The sequence below is a fragment of the Phocoena phocoena genome, chromosome 4 (assembly GCF_963924675.1).
Source record: "Phocoena phocoena chromosome 4, mPhoPho1.1, whole genome shotgun sequence".
NCBI lineage: Eukaryota > Metazoa > Chordata > Mammalia > Artiodactyla > Phocoenidae > Phocoena > Phocoena phocoena.
The window spans coordinates 33040436-33058681 of record NC_089222.1 but is presented as its reverse complement, the minus strand read 5'-3'; the positions used below and the strand labels follow the sequence as shown (position 1 = coordinate 33058681).

The window sequence follows — 18246 nt, the reverse complement described above, 5'->3', positions numbered from 1 at the left end:
GGGCCCAGCCGCTCCGCAGCATATGGGATCCTCCCGGACCGGGGCACGAACCCGTGACCCCTGCTTCGGCAGGCGGACTCTCAACCACTGCGCCACCAGGGAAGCCCTTGGCAACTTTCTTGGTATGCTCTATGATATTACTGACTATAGTGGCCATGCTGTACATTCCATCCCCATGACATTTATTTTATAACACCTGACCCCCTTCACCTGTTTTGCCCACCCCCAAACAACCCTCCCCTCTGGCAACTACCAGTTTGTTCTCTGTACCTATGATTTTGATTTTGTTTTGGTTTGTTTTTTAGATTCCACATATAAGTGAAATGATGCAGTATTTGTCTTTCTCTGTCTGACTTATTCCATTTAGTGTAATTCCCCCAAGTTCCATCCATGTTGTTGCAAATGGCATGATTTTATTCTTTTTTATGGCTGATTAGCAGTCATATATATATATATATATATAAAATATGTAGATATATGTGACATCTTACTTACCCATTCACCCATTGTTGGACACTTAGGTTCTTTCCTTATCTTGGTTACTGTAGATAATACTGCAATGAACATAGGAGTGCATATATATTTTTAAATTAGTGTTTTAGTTTTCTTCAGATAAATATCCAGAAATGGAATTGCTGGGTCGTATGGTAGTTCTATTTTTAATTTTTTGAGGAATCTCCATATTGTTTTCCATAGTGGCTACACCAATTTACATTCCCACCAACAGTGTGCAAGTGTCCCCTTTTCTCCACGTCCTTGCCAACACTTGTTATTTCTTATCTTTTGATAACAGCGCTTCTAACAGGTATGAGATAATAGCTCATTGTGGTTTTAATATGCATTTCCCTATTAATTAGCAATGTTGAACATATTTACATATGCCTCTCGGCCATCTGTACGTCTTCTTTGCAAAAATGTCTTTTTAGATCCTCTGCCCATTTTTCTATCAGGTGTTTGTTTTGTTATTGTTGAGTTGTATGAGTTCTTTATATATTTGGGATATTAACCCCTTAACAGATATATGATTCGCAAATATTTTCTCCCATTCAGTAGATTGTCTTTTCATTTTGTTGATAGTTCTCTTTGCTGTACAGAAGCTCTTTAGTTTGATATAGTCCCACCTGTTTATTTTTGCTTTTGTTACCATTGCTTTTGGAGTCAGATCCAAAACTTCATCACTGAGACTGATATCAAGTGGCTTACCACCTATGGTTTCTTCTAGGAGTTTTATAGCTTTAGGTCTTACATTCAACACTTCAATCCATTAGGAGTTAATTTTGTGTGTATGGTGTAAGACAGTGGTCTAGTTTCATTCTTTTGTGAATAAATCTTTTTAATGTGCTAAAGAATTCATCCACACTCAAAAAAAGAATCACTACTCATTTGCACAGGTAAAATTTTCTGTTATTACTGTTGTTCTCTTCATGGGTTCCAGGAAGAACTCTTCACCAAAATATTTTAGTTTGTGCCTCCATATAGATACAGCCATTATTGTGTATAATTTGGGGGACTGTGGAATGCCAAAGTACTTCCCATCAGTTGTGGGTTTCTTTGTGCCAGGCCACAATAAAATAGCATGCAATAAAATTCTCCAAGTGATCATATTTTCTGATAATGACTGTTTAGGAGTTCCATGGCCTTTGCCAAAGCTGGACCTTGTGCCTTGGATGTTCTTAGTCTTAATCTTTATGGTTTCAAATCCTATTCATGGTTTCAAATTCTCCAACTGCTCTGGCTTGCATGTCATGGAATCTACACCAACCCTCACTCTAATATGTCCATTTAGTTTACATGCTTAACGTTATCTCGCTATCAGCTTCTTAGTGACCCAGTTCAATTCTTGAAAGGAAGAGAAAAACTGATTGGCATAAATTGGGTCTATTGTCCAATTCTGATCTAGACAGCTGTGGCCTGAGGGATGAATACAACACAAGGTACCCTAAAAGTTGTGAATGTATGCCTTCTAAGATGCTAATGTGAGAGAGGATACAAATGCATGAGAAATGCCTAGGCAACTGTGGTTAGGCATAAGGGCATGCACAGAAACCATGTGCCCCTCCACACACACAGTCACACACGCACAGACCCCATAATTTCTCTGTTTTGAATTAATTTAGTCTGGGCCTCCTTATATGAGAAACCTTTTTTGTTCATCATTTTGCGTTTTGTTTATCCTTCAGACTATTGAGAGTGCAAATAAAATTTTTTAAAATACATAGCCCCATCTTGTCCAATGCATCCAAAAATAAGTAAACAAACATAACAAGAAGTATCTCACACAGGGACTACCAGGCACCTAGTAAATGGGCATTCAATGGCATGCCCACTCTCATAAAAACATTTTTTTGGTCTATTGATTCATGATACTGTTTTTAAAAACCGACTATACCAAGCTCATGGTCACTCATGGCTCAGCTAATTCAAACAGAATGGCACTAAAAAGAAAACTGGAAGAAAGTACAAGTACTGAGTAAAACCTCACTGAACCATGGATGTAACCCCATGATTTGCGTGTTCAGTTCTCTAGTTTGGTGCTTAGAATACCTCCCAAGTGTACATGGAAACAGTAAATAGAGTTTTTTACTTAGTTACATAATGGAACCTTAGAAACCCAACTCAGAGTTCCTTAAAAAAAAACAACCTCTGTGACATTACACTCATGGACTGTCTCCTATAGCTCAGCCAGCAGGACAAACTCAATCTGGGCATGTTTCTCAGGATTCTGAGTTCCAGTACAAGCCTTCCAAATAGTGTTAATGATGAGTCAGTTGGAAATGTAGTGTGGTACAGACCACATAGAAGCCACTTAAATTTAACAGCAAAAAAGCACTGAAACCAGAGAGTAGACTAGAGGCAAACTGTAGTTGACCCCATTGAAGGTAGCCTGCAGTACTTATAGTCTCTTCTGGTCTGCCAAATTAATTCCTTCAACCTATTCCTCAATCTTTTTTTTCTTTTTCCGAGATGATATCTATCCAAAGTTTCTACTTGTTGTTAATATTATCAATTTTTTCATCAAAGTTTGTACAAATAGACTTTCCCTTTCTTTTCCACTTCAAATTTTCTTTTAAAAAAATCAGGGTCCCCCTAAGAAGCATTTTAATATTCTTTTTTACCTACAGTTTTTAACTTTGAGTTGTCTTTTCTTTTAATATCTCCCTATATCATCCCTTTCTGGCATTTAATAGCTGAAACACTCCACATTTCAAAAGTACTCCTTTACCAATATTATATATACTTGCTATTTTTTTCCTGTCTTTCATCTTTCCTGAATGATCCTTGACTTTCTTTTTCTTTCCAAATATTTGTTCGAAATATGCCTTTGTCCTATTGTAGTCAAAAAAAATTGTTTTAATTTTTCCCTGATGATTTTCCGTATCTACATATGTACAAACATTTGTGAAATGGTCCAAAAATCTAAAGCCCTAAGTATCATAATAATCAAAAGAAAAAGCCCCAGACATAACTTGTTGTGCATAAACGGTGGTAACAGCCTCTGGCTCCCTCACGGAAAGCTATCGTAACATTAATTAGGATCATTTTTACATTCTAATTGTTATACTTTGGGTTAATTAATAAAATATTGACAGAGGGTTTAAACTTCTGTCAAAATGACTAATGGACCCAAAGCAGTTAAGGGCTACTGATCCAAAACAAAATTTCAAATTTCTCCAAGTATATCTCTGAGAAATATCTGTTAATATAAACACGTTTCTCTGTAATTCTTTTTTTTTTTATTGGAGTATAGTTGCTTTACAATGTTGTGTTAGTTTCTGCTGTCCAGCAAAGTGAATCAGTTATACGTATATGTATATCCACTCTTTTTTAGATTTCCTTCGCATATAGGTCACCACGGGTCACTGAGTAGAGTCTCTGTAATTCCTTTTACTTGAATATATAGTAAATATTGCAATACTCAAACCTTAAGTTAAAGTTTATTTCACAATAGTTGGGCTTTCAAAGAACTACATTTTAGACCACATAGACTATTCTGCAGTAAAGATAATAGTGTATATTCACTGAGTCCTTTTTAATTTATTTTTTTAATTGAAATAGTTGACTTACAATGTTGTGTTAGTTTCAGGTATACAGAAAAATGATTCATATATATATATAGACATAGGTATATAGATATATATAGATATAGATCCCTGTGCTTTACGGTAGGTCCTCGTTCGTTATCAAGAGTCTTTAATATGTGCACAGCACTGTTCTTAAGTGTTTACACAGTTGAGGGAGATGGTCCTTCATGAGTATCTCATGCCCCTATATGCCTTGCTAGGTATGCCAGTAACGCAAGGCCTTAATAGCCCATTACCCAAGCCATTTCTCAGGGTTGTATTTGCAGCAAGTAACACTGAGGAATGAGATAATGTCTCCCATTAGGACCAAGAGCAGGCTCACTTACTAGCTGCTATGAAACAGGTGGATTTCCCAAGCTTAGTGTTCCCTGGCTACAACATAAACCCACTGTGTGTATAATGTCTACCTGGATCCTCTGCATACAAACCTGATACTCATGCTGCTTGCTGACCATCAGTAGTGAAGTCCTTTGTCTCTGACCCGGGAGTTTGATGTGTTTTGCCAACATCCATGAAAAAAATAACAGTGTAATTTATTAGCTTTTAAGTAGGGTAAAATAAAATTCCAGCCCCTATATAATCAAATCCCAGCCCCTTATATATGTGTGTGTGTGTGTGTGTGTGTGTGTGTGTGTGTAATTTAATCTCAAAATGTTTTACAAGGTAAACATTACTCTAGCCCCCTTTTTATAGATAGGGAAACTAAGACAGACATAAGAAATTCAATCATTTACTCAAAGTCACACAGCTGGTAAGGGTTAGAGCTAGGATTTGAACCCCAGCCATTTGCCTCCAGGGTTCATGATTTTAACCTCTATGCTTTGTTACCACTTTAGGAGACATATTATTTCATTTATCTTTTATATTTTAAAAGACCTTTAATTCCTTTTCTTAGCAGTACAAACTATACTAAAATTTTTATCTTAAAGCAATATTCCCGAGGTAATGAAACAGAATGACATATTTGTACAGCCAAAAAAGGTGTTTTTTTCCCCTGCCAAAATATTCCCAGGATTTTTGTATCTTTCAACAAACAGTAAATAAAAAGAATAATGCAAAGCAATATTCTTCCTCTCTCCAGACCTTCATGGCCAGTCTCACACATTTCCCCAGGCCAAGCTCAAGGGCCATTTCCCCAACAAATCTTCGCTAAATAGCTTCATATGATCTCTTCTGCCTGTTTAGCATTTTCTTTCTAGCTGGAACTCAGCACCTTAGCTCATGCATTCTCCTTAGCTGGTGTCGGTCACCTCCGCTTCTAGACAGTTCCCTAAAGGCAATTTCTAATTATGTTTCACCTTTTCTCCTTCACAGCTTTGAGCATGATGCCTTGCAACTGTTAATAAGTACTAGTTAAGAAACCATCTTTAGTATTTGATAAAAAATAATAAAGTGCAATGTGAAAATTTTAATTTTTTTTTTTTTTTTTACAAAGAATATTTGGAGCATACCAAGATTTTTTAAATCTCTGCTGTGATTGCCTGACAGCATAATTAAGGTATTCTCACTATAAATTATAGGAAAATTTACTGAATTTATATTTCCTGATACATTATTCTAAAATACATGCTTCAGTTGAATGTTCTGACACTTTGCGGGTGAGAAATGTGTATTTTCGTCATGTTTTCCCACTTAACAGCACATGATAGCCATCACAAGGGAGATTTTTATCACATCACATCTCTTCTGCCATTAAAGTCCACACCTGGCCTCCTCCTCTCCAGTCTCCTCCTCCAATCCATTCCACTACCAGATGGATCTTCTTAATATCCTACTTTCTCTACACTGTGATTCTACTCAGAAATCTTTAGTGACTCTCCATTGACCATAATATCAGTCAGAACTCCTTGAGAGCCTGGCACCCAAGTCCAAATTTAACACAATATACCTAATGACACTTTTTGCCTGCTTCTTTCCTACATGAAAACATTACTTCAGTCAAATTGACCTACTCCCTATCTAACACATGTCCCTTTCATTTCTCTGCTTCTTTTTCCATCCATGGGATGGAATACACGTCCTTTTCTGTACATCTAAATCTTACACATTCTTCAAGGGCAAAATCTAAGGCATGCTTTTCTTAACACTCTGGTCAGGAATATTGCCTCTATTCTCACCTTTTTCCCCATGGTGCCATGCTAAATTTACTTTATTCCACGTTATCCTTTTTACCTGAGGGGTGATTATGATGTATATTGAAATGTTTGCACTCCACTAAATGTCATCTTTCAAAGATTTCCCTCAGGGACTCTTCTAATAATGCTCACATTGTTTGAAATACTGCAGCAGCTCTTTCCTGGTAACAGCAGCCCCAGCTACACTAGAGAATCAGTCTCTTTATTTTACAATCTCTTCTGGTTTTTATAAAAGAAAAAAAGTGGCCCAACCTGATCATCCATCCTCCTTCACAAAATCAGCTAGCTGCCAATGATTTTTTTTTTTTTTTTTTTTTTTGTGGTACGCGGGCCTCTCACTGTTGTGGCCTCTCCCGTTGCAGAGCACAGGCTCCGGACGCGCAGGCTCAGCGGCCATGGCTCACGGGCCCACGGCATGTGGGATCTTCCCGGACCGGGGCACGAACCCGTGTCCCCTGCATCGGCAGGCGGACTCTCAACCACTGTGCCACCAGGGAAGCCCTGCCCATGATTTTTTATTGTCTCTTTAAAAAAAAAAAAAAAGTGTGTTCTTTCAAAGGGAAAAAGTTGACCACCATTGAGGACATCCTCAAAAATGCACCATGGGTTCTAAAAGCATATACTCCTTGCCATGAATAAAAAAGGAAATCCTTCCCTTAGATTAATTGATAAAGTAAAACTAGGGTCAGGTCTATCTCCATTTACTTTAGTAACCAGAAGCTCCAGTCACCCTGCAGAATCCTTTAGAGTTCATTTGCATCACTTTTGGCAATGACTTAGGCGGTGGTTTTCCCATTAAAAAAACTTTTTTCCAACTGGCATGGCATGAAAAGGTGAAATATTTTGTCGCATTTCAGACTGTGCAATAATAAGAGAGCATATTCCACTGCCTGAAATTGCAGACAAGTGTGCTTGCAAATCCTTCCTCTGTGGCCAAAAGAGCAATGGAGATTTTTTTTTTTACTATGGAAGAATTGACTATGAATTTCCTCAGTATTTCTGCCACTTCTAAAGGCTACACAAGTGTTCTGTGGTCAGCTGGGTTAAATATGTTAATGTTATACGTCTGTGTATATATGGATGTAAGACCACTGTCAAGTACGTCTTCAGACAGAAAATTAGTGATAGTACATCTGCATTAAATAAAACCTAACTTCATTGCCTTTCTCAGAAGGTCTGTGGGAGGATAATATGCTTCTACCACCATTTCCATTTGGTTTCATTTGTGGAAACCGAGTGTCTTCCAGCTTTTAGATGATCTCTAACTTTACAGAAGCCAGAAGTACAGTAAGCTAAGAAGATTTTAGCAAGAGCTCACTGAATTTTCCATGAAGTTTTACTGAATAAAATCTAGCAAAAATTCTTTTTTGGTTACTTCTGATTTTCCAAAGAAGGCATATTAATTTTACCCATCATTTCTTTCTTTTAAATCAATTTATTTAAGTAACCATAGAAAGAACTTTAATGAAAGATTTTATGATTCCTACATCTTATATTCCCAATATTATTGATATAAAGAAATTATAATAAAGGTTTAGAAAAAATAGTTTAAAAATCATTAAAGAAATGCAAATTTTTGCATTTGTTTTATTTTGATGTAGTTTTCTTCATAGCATGCTGTCACTCTTTACCCTCTTACCATACTTTGTTATTTCTTCATTACATTTACCTAATTTTATATTATACATTCTTTTGTTTTATCTGCTTATAGTTATCTGTCTCTCTTCTCACTAGGATATAAGCCCTATGAGGGCAGGGAGTTTTTCTTCCTCATGATATTTCTAGCACCAAGAGCAGTATATGTAGGTCCTCACTAAATATTTACTAAATGCATAGATGATTTATTTAATTTACAGTAAGTTCTAATTGACATAAATTTGTACATCATATCAGAAACTCGGCTATAGTCTTGTAATAGGGGCTTATAACTGGGTGTCTCTGAATTTATACAGCAAGATTTTTGTATATGCATCTCATGATTTTCATAAGATTCCCTCAATAGATCATAAACCCCCAAGGGACAGAGGGTTGTTGCTATAGGGGGAAAAAAATGAGGAGAAAGTATCAGCTATGCCAGGAAATATCTGGAACTGAGACAATGGGGAGAACTAGACACAGGGGCTACAGGACGTAGGAAGGGGCACCCTTGCACCCCATTCTGAATTTTCTCCAGTGACATTTTTCTGGAGATTCATGACCAGAACAGAAAACACCATCATGATGGAGACACATAGAAGTGAATTATAAAATCCTAGAACATAGTTTTATATGCTCAGAGGAGTTCCCTTTATTTATCTGTCTTTGAAACATGCATCTAACTGAAACACTGACAGTAGCTGATACATTATGATCTGGAGCCCCAAATTCTCAACTTTTAGAATCTCAAAAATTAGTGTATATTAACTATTTATTTCATACCACACTATAATTCATTTAGTGTTTTCTGGGAGTTTTGACCCTATGTCTTTAAAGGTTGAAATTTTTTTGGCCAATATGCTACTGGAGGAGATTTGGCAAACGTTAACAAGAAAACGAATTCATAAAGTATCAGTTTGAAAACAAATCTGTAATCCTATACAAGCAATAAAAACTGGAGAAAAAATAATCTGATTCAACGCCCAGAAAACAAAGTACCATTCAAGCGCTGCAGGTAGTAAAAGTTAGCTATTCTTTTTAAGCAAATTAAAGCATCACCTTAGTTCAAATCAAACCAGAAATTACACATTCTCAACGAGAATCCAAACTTACATATTAGTTCACAAGGCAAGATGATGTTAATCCAGTGCAATCACAAAAACAGTATGGCTTTCAGCACGAACTGTAAATTACCTCAGTGCGCACTGAACCCTTGCTGAGGGAAGAGTAGGGCCTGATTTATTCAAGTGTTGTCTCGTTTCCTTTGCCAATAGTTTCACTGGGTTTACTCCCTTATGATGTCATTTCAGTGGATATTTGGGCTGGTAACAGAAGCCCCTTAAGTCAGCTTTAAAGAATAAGGGCATCTTTTTTTTCACCTTTTGTTTACTTAATAAGTAGGACAGTCTTCATGCTTGGTTGATTAAGCACTTCAACAGTGTTATCAAGGACCCAGGTATTTTGCACCTTTCCACAAGGAAATCATCAGTGTCAGCTTAGCAAGATATCCAGGGTAGTTACAAATGCTATATGCAAACATGACAATTTTAAGAGGAGATAAGAATACTCTGAAGAGAAACTTTTCCCAGATTACTGACAGAAGGCTTATCCTCATGTTTCACTGGCCCTGATTACGTCATATTTCTGATCTAATTACATGCTCCATCTTCTCCTGGTTATGACAGTTGTTTTCCCTTTCCTTATTGTCAGTTTTTTTTTCCTCAGGTTAGCTTTGATATCTTAGTGCTAATTAGTGAAATGAGAGCACTTAGCCTCGAAACTGCAGACCTTTAGACCTTTCTAATGTTTGTGAAGAAATACCAGAAAGGTTTAAAAAGAAAGATGTATCCTCTCTCACTGCAGCTATAGAAAAGCAGTTATTATTTTGCATCATAATGTCCATGTTAAATTTAATTCTAATAAAGAAACTTTTTACAATAGATGAACTTCAGCAATGGTTATATATTATAAAAAGTAACCTTTAACCTCTAAAGTGTTTGTAATTCTGATTGGCTTATTTCATAACTTGTTGTCCAGGGAATGGTATTAAACTGACATCACCATATTCTAAAATGTATAAAAGTTCATGAGCCTGTTAGGCCACAAGAGGTTAATTGACACTTTCTTCTTCTCCCAATTGCATGGAGGTAAAAAGAAATAAAAGATACGAGTTTTTCGATATCTGATTTAAGAGAGAGAGAGAAAAACTATTTCCAAACAACCAAAACTGAGTTTGTCAACAACAAAACCGAAATAAAGTAAATACTAAAGAGAATTCTTCAGGCAGAAGAAAAATCATCCTAGAAGGAATAAGGAAATACAGCAGGAATGGAGACCAATGGAAAGATAAATAAAAATGAGGGCAAATATAAATAAATATTGACCATATATAAAATAGCAATGAGGGAATTCCCTTGCAGTCCAGTGGTTAGGACTCCACGCTTTCACTGCCAAGGGCCAGGATTCCATCCCTGGTTGGGGAACTAAGATCCCACAAGCTGCATGACACAGCCTAAAAAAAAAAAAAAATTAATTAATTAAAAAATAAAGTTCCTCCATATCTTTAAAAAAAATAGCAATGATATTTTATGATCCTTATTGCTGTTTCCATAACCAGTGAATTTTTACCTTACAATGCAATTTAGTAAACATTCCTTATTTTGCTTTGTGCATTCTACTTTAAAAAAAAAAAAGGGCTTCCCTGGGGACGCAGAGGTTGAGAGTCTGCTTGCCGATGCAGGGGACAAGGTTCGTGCCCCGGTCCGGGAAGATCCCACATGCCGCGAAGCGGCTGGGCCCGTGAGCCATGGCCGCTGAGCCTGCGCGTCTGGAGCCTGTGCTCCGCAACGGGAGAGGCCACAACAGTGAGAGGCCCGCGTACTGCAAAAAAAAAAAAAAAAGTGTAGTGCAACAATAACAAGTGTGAGAATGAGTAAAAAGGATTTTAACATTGTAGTATTGCTTGGGAAGTAGAAAAAGCACCAATTTGTATCAAACAGAGTAGTCCCATTGAAATATAATGCAAGCCACTTACATAATTTAAAATTTTCTAGTAGTCACATTAGAAAAAGTAAAATGAAATTGTTAACATCAATTTTGATGTATTTTATCTAACCAAAATTATGAAAATTTCAACATATCATCAATTTTTAAAATATTAATGAGATATTTTACATTCTTTTTTGTACTAAACCTTCAATATTCAGTATTGTATACTTACAGCAAATCTCAACTCAAACCACACTATAAGTGCTCAGGAGCCACATGTAGTGGCTACTATGTTGGACAAAACAATATTAGACCTGAATAAGTCAAGGAACTATCTTGCAATCTTTATAGGAATCACTAAAAGTACTAAAAGTAGAAGAATATATAGCCCTCAGGTGTGAAAATGGAAAAAAGAGGAATATTAAGTAAAATTAGTAGAGTAAACAATACTGATGGTGCCCTGCCCAGATCCCCTCTAGCTGGCCAGCGTACCTGCACTCCAGCTGTTCTGAGTGTTTGCTGCTAATGGCTCACAGCTTCCCTTATCTGAAGAATTGTCCTTAACCAAAAGGGAACCAGCTTCCCCTGGAGGTTATGCTCCTGACCCCAAGAGGAAGTCAAAGGCAATGACTGACTGACACAGGGCAAAAAGGCCTGGCATCTTGGCAAAGATTGGACCAAAGGAACATAAAACAAGTGAGACAAATAAAACAACTATTAATAATATAGTGGATATAAACCCAAATGTATCAGCAGCTAAATTAAAATATAAACGGTCTGAATATTCTAGTTAAAAGGTAAAGATTGTCAAATGATTAAAATATTTTTAAGACAACCTAATTATATGCTTCTTATGAGAAAGAAACACATCTTATATATAAAAGGACTCAGAAAGATATACTATACAAACACATACCAAGAGAAAACGGATTTTGCTATACTAACGTCACATAAGATCTACTTTAAGGCAAGAAACATTCCTAGAAATGAAAGAAATCTTTAATAATAATAAAAGGGTCCATCCACTAGAAAGATATAAAAATTCTTTTTTATAGACCTACTAATACAGCTTCACAATACGTAAAGTAAAACTGACAGGTTTAAAATGAGGAATATACAAATCCACAATCAGAGAGGCAGAATTTCACACATCTTTTGGATAATTGATAAAACAAACATCCAGAAAATTAGTAAGGCTATAGATAATCTGAATAGCACCGTTAGCAAAGTAGAAACATTGTTTTGTTAAAATGCACCAAAAAAATGACAGCATACACAGTTTTGGCTAGTATATATGGAACATTTACAAAAATAGACCATATCTGTGGCCAAAAAGCCAAACTCAACAAATTTAAAAGGACTCCAACAATTTAAATGTATTATTTGATCTTAGTGGAATAAAGGTAGAAATCAATAACTAAAAGATAAAAAAAATCCTCAAACATCTAGAAATTAAGCAACATGCTTCTACGTAACTAATGAGTTGAAGATGAGATTATAATGTTTAGTAAAATACTTGAACTGAATAATAACTGAAATATATTTTGAGACATGTAATTTAGCTATCACTGTGCTTAGAGGGAAATCTATAACTTAAATTCATATCTTAGGAAAGCAAAAAGCCTGAATATCAATTGTTTAGGTATTCATCTCAAGAAATAAGAAAAGATACCAAATTAAACCCAAGAAAGAGTAAAGAAGAAAAAATAAAGATAAGAGTAAAATTAATAGTAATAAAAATAATAAACAATAAAAGGTCAAAGATAAATAAGAAACATACATGCAAGAGAAAAATCAATAAGTTGATTACTTGGAAAGACCAATGAATTGATATTGGTCTCCTAGTAAGACTAAACAATGAAAAGCAGAGAAGTCACAAATAACATATATCAAGAATGAAACAGGGAACATCACTATAGGTCTCAATAGATGTAAAAATTTTTTGATAAAATGTAAGACCACAGCAGGAAAAAAATAACCCTCTATGCATACTGGGAATAAAAGGATTTTCTGTAACAAAAAAACATTTACTGAAAAATGCAAACCAATAAAAGAAGGGAATTACCTTAAACTGACAAAGAATATTTATTTTAAAAAAACTATCACAAAAATGATACTTAAGTGTGAAATATTGAAAACATACCCCTAACTTTGGGAATGGATGAGCAAAGATTGCCCACTATCAGCATTTGTATTTGACATTGCACTTCAAATCCTATCCAGGATGGTAAGAATAGATTATTGATTGATTGATAGCATCAATAGTTGAATGGATGAATAAATGGTGAAATATTCATACAATGGAATACTATGCTGCAATGAAAAACAAACTGTTTCTACACAAAAGAGTATGAATCAATCTCATAAACAAGGTGATGGACTAAAGAAGCCAGGCACAGAAAGGTATATACTGTATGATTCCATTTATAGAAAGGTCAAACATTTGTAAAAATAAATTGGTGGTAATAGAAATAAGGATAATAGTTAACTTGGTGGCAATAATCACTAAGACGGAGAAAAGTGGGACTTCGGGGACACTTGATTAGTGCTCTATTTCTTGATCTGAGTATTGATTACATGGGTTTACACTTATAATTTGTGATTCTTCTCTCTCTCTCTCTCTCTCTCTCTCTCTGATATTTTCAATAAAAGATTTATTTAGAAACAAAAGTGTATAATACCTATTAGGTGTCCTTGGGTCTTTCCTGAGACTCATGAAAATATCTGTTTGTTACGGAAGGCAGATTAAATTTTGTGAGACAATCTACTAAATTATTATTTGTTCTACTTACCTTTTAGAAATATATTTTAGAAAGAACATTTGATATTTATTAAAATAAATAATGGCTATATTGTACAAATACAGTCACCATTTAATAACAACTGAAATGTAGAGAATAGAGAAACTGTAAACTTGGTCACAAATGACTTTAGATAACCTTTTAAGTTTTCATTATTACTTCTCACACTAGGAGTCTGGTCTTCAAAATGTGTGGGAAAGGATTTTTTCTAGTAGTGAGAAGGAAAGATGTAAAGTTTAGATCCATTACCTGGTGGAGGCAACAGAAATCTTTGGAGTGTGAATGAGGTGAGCTAAGTCATTCGCCTAATGAGAACCCCAGCACTGTTTCAGTAATCTCATTATATCTTTTTTATTTTATGCAGCTCCCTCTATAGTGTGTGTGTGTGTACATATATACATATGTGTATATGTAATGTATAATATTATATAAATTATAGGTGTACAATAATTCACAATTTTTAAAGGTTATATACCAAAAAGCACAATGAACAACAGTCCTCCAGACACTGTTTAGTTGTGACAGTGGGCACTCTATTTCTCTAAAAGAAATCGTTTTTAAAACATCTTCTCTCTATTTTTCTATTTTGATGGAGATCATTGTAGGTTACAAGTCTGTGGAGGCTTGTGGGATGAGTAGAAAGTGTGAGAAGTGCTGACTTCTGTTGAAGCAGTTGGGGTCTTAAGACGAATGGGGTTTCTGACGTACCACATTACATCACTCCTGGCTGTATCAAATTTATATTTACTAAGCACCACAAAATTTTTGCGGCAGACTTCTTTTGCCCACAGCCTAACACAGAAACATATGAAAACTGAGTTAAATGTTTGCTTTAACCTCAAAGCATAATAGTCCATTTATACACACAGAAAAACGATGGATGAACATGCATATAAAAATATGAACTTTTTTTACAAATCAGTTTCTACCCAAAACAAGAAAAATTATATAATAAAATAGTTTTTTCTGCTGTAATAAAAGACTTTTCCTTTCCTCTCTCTAGTCTTTTCTCTCTCTCCTCCAATTTCCCTCCCTCTTTCACTCTCTCTCTTTCTCCCTCCCTGTCTCTCACGCACACACACAACACACACAAAATCTGATTCTACAAAAAGCAGAACTGCAATTTAGATGCCATGGGAAGACAGTAGACAAATGATATCATAAAGTTAGAGAATGCTGTTGGAAAAATGTCTGGTATAAACAAATGGGGAAAGCTGCAGTGTATCAAACTGGGCAATTCAGCTCTTTCTTCTCTAAAGCACAAAGGATATCAGAGTGGGAAAAGCGGTAAATCCTCCTTGGAAATTGAACCACAATGAAAATCATACATAAATGTTCACACAATAAGTTCCCTTTTAGACAAAAATTTTAGATAGAATTTAAACTGAATTTTAGAGATAATCTGTTTTTAATGTTAAAACCTCTGGAGTTTTTTTGTTGGATGATTGGTGGGTAGTTGAATAAGAGATATGATAAATAGCAGTCTTGAGTCACAGCAAACCTTGACAGGCTTACTCAATAATCAAATATTAAAATGATTTTGGCCCGCCCCTCCCCCCGGCGCGCCGGCCCTGACGAGCCGGGGGGCCCAGCTCCCCTCCCCAGCCCAAGGGGTTGGCTGGCTGCCCTAAGCACGGGGTGGGGGGGCGGGGGGGGGCGGGGAGGGCTGTCCCGGCCGGCGGGCAGACGGCGGTGCCGAACCTCTGCGCGGATCCCCAGCTGCGCGCGGAAGAGCATGCAGTCGGACCTGGCCTTTTTCAGGTTCCCACGTGATCCAGCCAGATGCCAGAAGTGGAGAAGTGCAGGAGAGCAGACTTAGAAGATAAAATACCTGATCAACTACATAAACATTATCGATTGTGTGCCATACACTTTGAGACTTCTTTGATCTGTAGAACTAGCCCTTAAAAGACAGTTCTTCTAGATAATGCAATACCAGCAATATTTGATCTCACCAGCCATTTGAATAATCCACACAGTAGACACAGAAAACGAATAAAAGCATTGAGTGAGGATGAAATCAGGACACTGAAACAGAGAAAAAAAAACCTGATGAAACTTCTGCACAGGAACCAAAACATAAGGAAATAAACAACAGCAATGCTCAGAACCCCAGTGCAGAAGAAGGGGGTGAAGAGAAGGATGAAGACATTGTACCTTTAACCCTTGAAGAGAAGGAAAACAAAGAATACTTAAAATCTTTATTTGAAATATTGATTCTTATGGGAAAACATGTCTTCATGTCTGGATGGACATGAAGCTTATGAAATCCCCGAAGGTCTATTCACTGCTGATAACTTTCAAGCACTGCTGGAGTGTGGGATCCATTCTGGTGAAGAGGTTCTGATAAAGCGCTTTGAGACAACAGCAGCTAACACACTGTTCTGTTTGAAAACACAGCAGAAACGGATGCTAGAGATCAGGGAGGGCTGCACTCATGAAGAAACCCTCAGGGAAGTGAGAGGCTCTCACTTCTTTTCCATCATCACTGACGATGTGGTGGACATAGCAAGGGAAGAGCACCTGCCTGTGTTGGTGAGGTTTGTTGACGAAGCTCACAACCTGAGAGAGGAATCTGTGGGCTTCCTGCCTTATGCAGCTGATGCAGAAAATTTGGCTGTGAAATTTCGCACTACGATAACTGAGAAGTGGGGATTAAACATGGAGTACTGTCGTGGCCAGGCTTACATTGTGTCCAGTGGATTTGTTTCCAAAGATAGTTGTTGCTTCTAGACTTTAGAGAAATACCCCCAAGCTATCTACACACTGTGCTCTTCCTGTACCTTAAATATGTGGTTGGCAAAATCAGTGCCTGTTATGGGAGTATCTGTCACATTAGAAACAATTGGGGAAGTTTGTTCTTTCTTCCATCGATCACCACAATTGCTTTTAGAACTTGACAATGTAATTTCTGTCCTCTTTCAGAACAATGCAGAAAGGGACAGAGAACTGAAGGAAATTTGCCATTCTCAGTGGACAGGCAGGCATGATGCTTTTGAAATCTCAGTGGACCTCGTACAAGCACTGGTTTTATGTTTAGATGGTATAAAGAGTGACACAAATGTTAAATGGAATAACTGTATAGCTGGCTGAGCATTTGTACTCTGTAGTGCGGTAACAGATTTTGATTTCATCATTACCATTGTTGTTCTTAAAAATGTTCTATCTTTCACAAGAGCCTTTGGGAAAAATCTTCAGGGGCAAACCTCTGATGTCTTCTTTGCAGCCAGTAGTTTGACTGTAGTGCTGCATTCACTAAATGAAGTGATGGAAAATATCGAAGTTTATCATGAGTTTTGGTTTGAGGAAGCCACAAATTTGGCAACCAAACTTGATATTCAGAAGAAACTCCCAGGGAAATTTCGCAGAGCTCAGCACAGTAACCTGGAATCTCAGCTAACCTCTGAGAGTTACTATGAAGAAACTCTAAGTGTTCCAACAGTGGAACACATTATTCAGAAACTGAAAGAAATATTCTCAGAACAGCACGTCAAAGCTCTTAAATGCTTATCTCTGGTACCCTCAGTCATGGGACAGCTCAGATTCAATACATCAGAGGAGCATCACGCTGACATGTACGGAAGTGATTTACATAATCCTGACACGCTGTCTGCTGAGCTGCATTGTTGGAGAATCAAGTGGAAACACAAAGGGAAAGATATAGAACTTCCATCCACTATTTATGAAGCGCTTCATCTGCCAGACATCAAGTTTTTTCCTAATGTTTATGCATTGCTGAAGGTCCTATGCATTCTTCCTGTGATGAAGGTTGAGAATGAATGCTATGAAAATGGGTGAAAACGTTTCAAAGCATACCCGAGGAACACTTTGACAGACCAAAGTTCAGGTAACTTGGCTTTGCTTAACATAAATTTTGATATAAAACATGATTTGGATTTAGTGGTGGATACATACATCAAACTCTATACAAGTCAGAGCTTCCTACAGATAATTCAGAAACCATTGAAAATACCTAAGAGACTTTTAAAATAGGCTTTCTCTTACATTTGATATTTGAAAAAATCTGTAAGAAATTTGAAAATATCTTACAGAAAACTTGCAAGGTGTACGTAGGCCACTTAGTCACTGAATATCTTGACCTGTAGGCCTCCCATTGAGTACGTTAGTCATTGATAATCTGCCTGTTTAAATGGCCTGTTTGAAGTCCCATGCTTTGGAGACCTAACTGTTCTTCCAGAAGATAGCACTGGAAGTACCATGTTACATTCTGTGTGATCTCTGCTAATGGCACTTTGGAATTGTATTAGTTAAGTCACTTTAGACATAAGTTATATCACAGTGGATCTAATTGTCAGGTATTGAGTTATCAGTTCTTTGAAGAAATACATTTTGAGGAGGTATGGGAGGAAGGAATACATTTTATAAAACATTACAATGAAGCTCATGACTGACCTTTGCATAGTAGAAGTTTTAAGTATGCTGTTAAAAATCTGTAAGGGACAGTTAAGAAAATTATCAGACTGTAATAGAAACATGTGAGCTCGCCAAACATGGATTTCAGTGTAGATTTTGTCTTTATCAAATGAGGTTAAAGGAGCAAGTTATAGTCAAAGTTTGAATGGAAGACCCTGCCATTGTTGTTCC

The 18246-nt window shown here is 36.5% G+C and overlaps 1 pseudogene; it reads left to right on the top strand.

Annotated features, from left to right (window-relative positions):
* Nucleotides 1-13001: 13001 nt before the first annotated feature.
* On the top strand, nucleotides 13002-17618 carry LOC136121950 (52 kDa repressor of the inhibitor of the protein kinase pseudogene; annotated as a pseudogene).
* Nucleotides 17619-18246: the final 628 nt, after the last annotated feature.